Source organism: Varroa jacobsoni, unplaced genomic scaffold (genome assembly GCF_002532875.2).
Source record: "Varroa jacobsoni isolate VJ856 unplaced genomic scaffold, vjacob_1.0 scaffold_289, whole genome shotgun sequence".
NCBI lineage: Eukaryota > Metazoa > Arthropoda > Arachnida > Mesostigmata > Varroidae > Varroa > Varroa jacobsoni.
In genome coordinates, this window is record NW_019213191.1 from 279,557 (window position 1) to 288,329 (window position 8,773).

The following is an 8,773-nucleotide window of genomic DNA, read 5'->3' on the forward strand; positions in this document are numbered from 1 at the left end:
CAAGCCTTAGGTAAATTTGGGATGATGATATAGAGGATGGCCTACTGCTCAACGGGAAATCTGTTTTGTCGTACGTCTGTTTGATGCTGATACGATGGTCACAAATGCAGCTCGTTGTCGTGCGCTTCGTTCCTAGGCGTATTAACCTATAGCATAGGTTTTACTCCCTGTTATGAATGGAACGGCTGAATGAACACTGATATCGCTCCCGCAAAACATTATCTTTTACTCTAGCCTGCTTCTAGCTATATACACCTGCCCCTAACTTTGAGTTGCTCGTCCGTCATTTTGACAAGTGCCACAATGGCAAGTGAACTCATGTTGACAGCCGGGCCATGCTGTCGTCGAACTTATGTTTCAGCTGAGCCGGTATCATCTGGTCCTGGTCTGTTTTCTATACTGGTGCGCGTACGTAGCGTTTGCAGTGGTAAACTCCATGTTCGCAAGGTGTCATGCGCACGAGAAACAACGAACGACGGCTGGCCCTCTGTGACGTTCGTGGTGACAAGTCAACCGCCGTGGCCAACTGTGCATGGCTCGTTTAATGGCTTAATTACTTTGTTTTCACGCGGCGAATTTGTATAGACGAGGTTGAGGGTCAGGCAGCATGCGCGCTGTAAGATCAGAGCTCCGTGACGCGATTCCGTATCACCTTCAGCACCTCTTCAATGATACACATAGTGGCACTTTTCTATAACGTATAGACATGTGTGCATGCGTGTATGTGTATGTGTAGTTACATCTACGTTCATGCCCTCCAACGTGCACGTTCCTAGAAGATCGCTAATATTATACGATGTTAATAGTATACTCATATACCGATTTCCCATTGGCACACACACACACACACACGGCTCGTATCGTATACTATTTTTCTAGTTTCAACATAAATGCCTCACAATAGGCCGAATAAACCAGCTGTTTTATGTCGATTTCTACCACTTGAGTTCAATAAGGAAGAAATCAACGTCAGAAAGGTTGCTGTCCTGGAAACAGATTACAGACCTTCCGACGTTTGCAGTGCGTCATCGCAGCTCCTACGTCCACTGGTACCGACAATGCAAGAATTACTATTAGTAAATTATTTATTTATTATTAAGTAAATTATTTATTATTATTATTATATGACAGCGAACGCAATATATTCTACCATTATCAGTCTATGTTTGTATAATAGAATACAACGCTTGTCTTTCTCATATGATATATGCGTATAAGTTCTCGCTTGACTACAAAATTCGGTAACAACAGGCAATACCAAGCAGCAGCAGTAACATTCATCGACGATGGATTCGCTGGTCGCGACCAGCGATCGTTCAATTTACTATCTATTAGGGTCCCTGGCGTCGGCAGAGCGGTAAAATATCGGCACAGCCAACAAGTCAACATACTCGCGCAGAGACACACATGGATACTTTAGCCTACACACCGACGGCCTGATAGGTACCCAACAGTCGCTGAACAGTTCGCCGGATCGTGCGCGTTTTGGCTACTGTTATCTCTCCATATACTTTGAGAGGCTGCAATGACAAAATATCGAAAATGCGGTTACCGCCGCCGCGTCATTGTCGTCATCGGCATCGACGACGACGACGACGACTTCGTTTGCTTTTTTCCTCTTATTTTTATGCCCACTCCAAGGTCGAGCGAAGCATCGGTATCGAAATGGCCCCAGGAAAATGTCTCTGTCGGGACTGATGCTGTGCGACGAGCACCGAAGCCGTCATTACCGTGGCTCTCTCCACCAACGCCGCTGTTGTCGTACCGATGAGCGGCAAACAACTTCGCCGTCAGGCGTCGCGCGAGACCGAGTGCGCACCACTCATACCTGGACAATATCAACACAGTGATCCGACGACAGGCGTTTGGTGTGGAACTGTCACACCGACAATGAGAGGGCTACATGGAATGACAGAGGGACGTAGCTGGATTAGACGTCTGACGAAATGTTGCGAGACGCAACCGGGAGTGTCCCTCAGGACGAAAAATAAAGCCAGCCAGCCAGCCAACCATTTGCACTTCTAACTTCAGGAAGACCTTTCAGGTAGTGGACGCCGATCTAGTCTTTCTTGATCCTGTTGGCAGCAGTGTTTTTCGGAGGGTTGCCCGATGTAGTGTCTATTGCGTTTCAGCCTTCCTTCGTTTTTACATCCGCGTTCGCAAATGCGAGCTATGGCTGGCTATACGCGGTCGTCCACAAAGACATAACAGAGGTCGAACGTAAGAAGATACCGCTGGTTCTGCGCAGATTTCTTGATGATACTGGTAACTGCGCCCCGGTGACAAAATCCGGAATCTCAACGTTTTACTGCTACACAGAAGATTAGCGGAAAGTAAAAGATCCGGACGAAGAGTAACACACAATCGACGTAAGTGAAAAAAAAAAAAAAAAAAAACTATGTTACAGTTAAGGTAAATAGTCAGAGCGTCTGCCCGTTCGGCAAATAGCGGTGCTGATGAGCTACTGTCATTTTCACAGTAGCTATATATACATATATGTATGTGTTCCGGAAAATAGCAGTCATGTGACCGTGGCGTACTGCACTAGATAATTAACGCCTAAAATTATACGTAGATGTCAAACTGAAATGAAGCGTCGATGGTTGCCCAAGCATTCAACCGATTAAATAATATGATACTTTGTTAATATCTAATATCTTCTTATTATATTTAAAATCAAGCAAAGGTAAAGACGACGAAATCGTTAGAGTGTATGTGTGTATACCAGTTTGTCTACCTCATTAGCTTTGAAGTACTAAATTAAGAAAAACGATTAATAATGTACATATTACTTCAGTCGATATAGGCGTTCGTCGATTCACTTAATAAATCTTTGTGATCCGCAGAGTCTTACATCACGATTGAATTGACCTTGATACTACTTAATCTGCTAATTAATGTTATTTCGGTTCGTTGTAGGTAATGGAGATAACTATTTTTTTGTAGAATAAGAAAATGGCTTTGCCTTTTAAATTTTCAACAAGGCTCTTGCATGGATCTAAATCTATGTTTGCTTCGTGTTTCGTTAGGAATTAGGCCATTGCAGCAAACTCTGTGTTCTTCGAATTTACGCTCATATCTAAAAGATGTATCATCATATCGACTCTGTTTACGAATCCGATACTGCACGGATAAATACACATTATCGTGAACATACCCTAGGTCAGATACGAGTTATACCGCTTGCCGCCATCGTATATTTAGATTTCATCGGATTCTCAGCGAACGAAGCTAGACGAACCAAACAACAGCATCACGTCACCAATTGTTTGGCTGTGGCGATTTGGCTTTAAGTGCCTGTAAAAAGGCCACACTGCGACCTTCTGCGAAGCGTTTCCGTGACCACATTATAATGCCGGGTCGCCACACTGATCAGAAGGGTTCGGTCTCTTCGGAACTTCAAAAATCACCCAGCGCTGTCCATGTAGATATAGAAACGATAGTCCGTACAGACAGACAGGCAGGCAGGCCAACGAGGTTCCAGATCATCTCCACCGTATACTATACGTCTCCCATTCGCTATCTTACTTAATTTTGTGCGTATTATGATGATGTTACGTGTATCCAACCAAACCCCCTGATTATTGGTCCTTCTCACGGGTAGGTCGCAGGTTGAATTCGGTCTTCGGAACCGAGTCGCCGAATCAGATGCCACTTTGTCGTTCTGTGCTGTCCCGCCTGGCAGAAAATAATACTTTTTGGTACTTTCGGGAGGTGGCCACTTCTTTAACCCATTCGGGCCCATTACGCTGACAAGCGCCGTAGTTCGGGGAAGAACCGACATTAGCGCGCCGACAGAAAGAACAAATTTTGGGCTAGCGAAACTTAGCCGCGGGCGACAAGGCGACAAACAAGTTCTGCCGTGTGCTTATATATCCATGTTGTACCCGAAGAAGTTAGACAGGCAAAAAGCGGCGACCGACGTCGCACATCATCCAACGTTCGAGACAGGTGTCTGTGAGTGTGGGACCTTGGCGGTTAGCTCAATAACAACAACAGCCCTTAACTTACCATTGCTGGTCGCGTAACTTTTCAACGCGGTACCGCCTGAAAGTTTTTACATAGATGAACCTGCAGCAGCAGCCGTAACTATAGCCGCACTAGCAACGGCAGTAGCTCAGAAAGATTACGATGACCAATTTGGAGACTTCGATTGCGGTCGATAATGGTGGTGACGATCCATTGCTGCTGCTGCTGCTGCTGCTGCCGCTGTTTATATCTCTAAATTTCAACGAAGACGAGACGTTTTTACAGCTTACAGACGCTGCAACTGTAAAACAAGCGGATGGGTTATGTATACAACAAATATTTGATCAAGTTTAAGCATGCAACCATTGGCCAACAGTACGAAATAGAATTATGTACTGTCAAAATAGAAACGGTGCCCGATCAACGTAAAACGCATCATATAGCTTTTTTTTTTTTTTTTTTTTTTTTTTTTTTTTTATAGCTGCTAGCTAATAAATGCAAGTACTATTTTGCAACGACACTGTGTCGCGATTCCTTAGGCCGCGTTCGTGGTCGTCTTCGTGAGGCGCGCATTTTTCCTATTCTGTCCGCTGTAAGCCAACGAGTTCTGTTATGTCATGCATCGGTCCTATACAAGCCTACAAAACCTGTATACAATTCACATATAACAGTCAATGTACATGCCGGATAAATTGTATACTGCACCATCACACGAATCGAGTCTAGTGCTCAGCGATCCAATGTAGCAGCTACCGATCCCAGCTTACCGGTACCAGTCAGTCAGTCTGCCTGCCTGCCTGCCTGCCTATCGATTTCGTAATTACAAATAGAAGACGATGACAACAACGGCAGAAATTCCAACAGGGGCAGCAGTCATGACGGCGACAATACCTACAGAAGCGAAACCCGTCGACGCCCGCACAACGGCCAATCGCCACGGCAGAGGGCGCAGTTGTCGTAACACGCCATACCGCACAATACTGACTAGCGCAGTGTAGATGACGCGACCTTGGACGACGCGTGACTGAGAGGTCACTTTCATTGTGCACAAACCGCCAACAGCGGTCGCCACCGCTATCGTGGCTGTAAACATCACACGCCGATATATGCGACACTCGCAATGCTTGCTGAGTCAAACCCATTCATCTGTCTATTTCTATTAAAGCATAGCTTAAGCAAGGCTGTCGCTATGCTACCTCGCGGACGCTCTGACATGGCTCTCTAGCTAATTTACGCTAGTAGTCGCCGCAGCTGGCAACAGCGGTAGCAACTACAATCGACCATAGTGTTAATAGCTAGAAGAAACAACTGTCCGACGCTATTGTAATAGCAATTCGTTGATCGACCTGTTCGAACCCGTCGAACGTCGACAAGATGAATCTATAACTTAGGGATAATAAAAAAAAAAAACAGATACAAGTAAGATAGAACGGCTGCTTCTGGAGTCTACAGTCCGAGGAAGTCGCTAACTCGAACACAATATGTTGTATGAACACAATATGGGGGGAAATGGGGACGAAGGAAACCGAGCGAGAGAAAACGTATCCAAGAAGGAAAACTATTGGAGTCGAGGTAGAATAACGGTCCAGTGTTTAACGATACTGAGACGTTAAGCATTCTGTTTTCTCATTTATGATATTGTATGGGGCAGGAGTGAGCAGCAACTGGGACATGATCAACGATTAGCTTGATATGTAGGTCGCTGTTGATAGTAATACTGGAGGATGAGCCAAGTAGAGTCAATGAAACTTGGGGTACACCGAATGCTATAGGTATACAAGCAGATAGTGGGCTTAGCAGCAGAGAGGTTCGTGTGTCTAACGGCTTGTGTTCCCAACACTACGCAAGGGCCGGTCCTGCTACCATCTAGTTACTGGCCTATCCGACTATTGCCCGCCTCTCTCGTTAACTGTAGAGCAAAGAGCGGCAGAGCATGATCCGGCTGTTTTAAGTGGCTGATGTTATCCTCATCGTTCTCACGTTGTTGATGACGAAGTCGTCATATGTGTCGGCCATTGCACCCTGTACGTCACTGGGTTCCTTTGGTTCGACTAGATAATGCAAAGCTCGTAAAGCAGTAAGCATGACATGGCAGGGTACAGGACAGCGGCCAGACAAGACACTGGTTAATGCGATTGATCATGCTACGGAAACAGAATATTAAACACCTGGTGTAGTGATAATCCGTTGGACTCTAGTTAAACAGATACAACTTTCACATGTCTCAACCCGATTTTCCTCAATGGAGGCCAAGCAACTTTTAAGACGCCACCCTTTTTCTAATGACGTCATTGAAAAAGGTCCACGTATTTGATGAATACACACTCGCCGGAACAACTTATACGGGCAGAGAATGCGCGCGCTGTGTAACGTCTAACGTGATCTGGATGTAAAACTCGAAGCATTTCATTTGATATGCCAATGAACAATACTCACAAATTATATAATAATATATCGATACGATAATTAGGCCGAACTTCTGAACTTAATTTATGAATCTAACAGTCGCACTAGATTGTGCGAACCTAGCACAGCAGGCCAAAATTAAATTACGGAAGACGAGAAATGCATCCTTCCCCCTTTATATACGTACATATTATGGCGAATATATCAGAGTTATTTGCCCATACGGTTGGGGTTCATTGTCTGAAATAAATCAAAGACAGCTACCCTATAGATAGATTCTATCATTTTCACGGAACAGACGTAACAACTTTATGGTTACCACAATCTCTGTTGAAAACCAATCAAACAGAAGCAATATGACGTTAAAATGAGAAACAGAATTATACTTTTACAGCATGTATGTTACGTTCCTGTTTTGTCGCTAATTATCAAAACGAATCGTGCGCTGGAATCAGACTAACTTGTGCAACTTATGAAGTAGATGATGAGCTGGACCTCAAAGCTAATGAAGACGAGACTAAATAAGATGGGAAACGATTCGCTTGAAAATGCGTTAATTCAGAGAGATTAATAGTCGAATACGCTAGCAGCCATAGAAACTTCCTTGCCCTTCGCAACATGTCTATGCCGTCCGTCCTGACCTACCAGTTCAGATCAGGTCTTCGGAGCACCGTCACTACTCTTAACCGATACCAAACCAGAGAAATATATACAGCCTCTTGTTGTTCATGTTGCTATCACTGACGCTCTGTTGGTATTACACTATCAGTCGGTAGACGTTCCATTCGTTCGTTCATGTGAAAGCCTTGGTTTAGTTCGGATGATTTTATTACATTATCTTTGCTGCGTTGGCTGTAATGCTTTACGCATCGTGTATGTGACCGACCAACAGACAGACCGTCTACGAACGTACTATTTGTGGATTTGGGTGTTTTGGGGATTTGTATGGTTGAACGGTAGCATCCGCGGTCTAACTGATTTCAAACGCTACTATAACATTGTAACAATAATCTTCTTTTCTAATTATAGGAGTGGGGAATGTGCCGCGGTCAGCTGCTCAGCCAGCCTGCCAGTCAGTTAGGAAACGTTTCACAATAGAAATGCATATGAGTACACGTGGATATATAACCCAGAGAATCTACCGGCCGGGTCGAAACCAGAGGCAACACCGCAGCTGTTGGGTCTGCTGAATCATTGAGGAGCCGTCAGCAGGGGTATTGACGTTATTATTGTATTATTGCGAGGACATGCCCACCCGATCATTCGCCTGCCCCCCCCGCTCGCTTTCACTCCAAGTGAATCGATAATATTAATGATGGGTACAATTTTTAGTCTTTCTACTTCCACCGAACCAGATGGCGTTCGATATGATGCTAGAGAAATTGTCTTGTATTCATATGTTGTTGGTGCTGATAGCAATATTTTTGTCTATGATGAAGATAGCACTCACGGTACGTATGTGTTTGTCTAAATACACATATGAGAAATACAACTATTGTTGTGTTTGTCCTATTGTCTTTCTTCAACTCGCTGCCCCATCCAGCCTCGGCCGTTCGCCAGGATGAACCGTCACAGTTACCTTAAATAGCAACAGACAGGACCGATCAAGCAACTACTTAAACAATCAACCACTCGTAGCGAGCCGAAATCGTACGACTGTTCATGTTACACCGTTGACGATTGTGACGTTACAGGTCCAACGATCGGCGTTTATCACCAGCACAGCCGTAGCCGCAACTATAGGACGACAACGACGCCGAAGACGACGAAAACGAACAGTGTGTGATATCTTCTCCCTATGCTGACGACGCAGAGCGCGGTAAATTGGTTCTTTTAATTGGCATTCCCATCGCCATCGCCGGCGCCAGCGCCACCGCCACCGCCACCGCCATCGCAGGCAGCATCAACAACAAGATCGTCGTAGTCAACGGCCGCAGCGCCGCCACATTGCATTACGTCAGAACCATGCAGAGAGAGGAAGAGAGTTCTAGCATTACAACGGCCTGGACGTTTGTCTCATATCTTTTTCATCTTGATTTTTCTTTCCGTCTCCCCTCTCGTTGCGGCTTCGCTAATGTGCCACCGTTATGGCTTATACAATAACGCGTAAAGCTATCACACACTAAAGATACGTACTACTTCGCTCAGCTGCCGCCGTTACCCTTGCATTATAGCTCATGGCTATGATACATCTTTCTTTCTGTTTTGTGCACTTTTGTTGAAGCACAGCGGTCGGTCGGTCGGTCGGTCGGTCGGTCGGTCGCTCCCACGTTTGTACAAGCCATTCCCATGAGTAGGAAAACTCCAAAGAAAACCCTAGATTAGCGCGTTAGAGTTTATTACGTTTTTGTGATAAGCACACCCACGTCTCATTCTGCTTTTGACGATGCAGACGTTT

At 45.1% G+C, this 8,773-nt stretch overlaps 1 long non-coding RNA gene across 1 annotated transcript; it reads left to right on the forward strand.

Moving 5' to 3' along the window:
* The first annotated feature begins 1,143 nt into the window (after nucleotides 1-1,143).
* Nucleotides 1,144-8,604, forward strand: LOC111259054 (uncharacterized). The gene is made up of 3 exons (XR_002679399.2): nucleotides 1,144-2,369; nucleotides 7,405-7,589; nucleotides 8,070-8,604. It is a non-coding gene; the product is annotated as an uncharacterized LOC111259054 (long non-coding RNA).
* The last annotated feature ends 169 nt before the right edge of the window (nucleotides 8,605-8,773 follow it).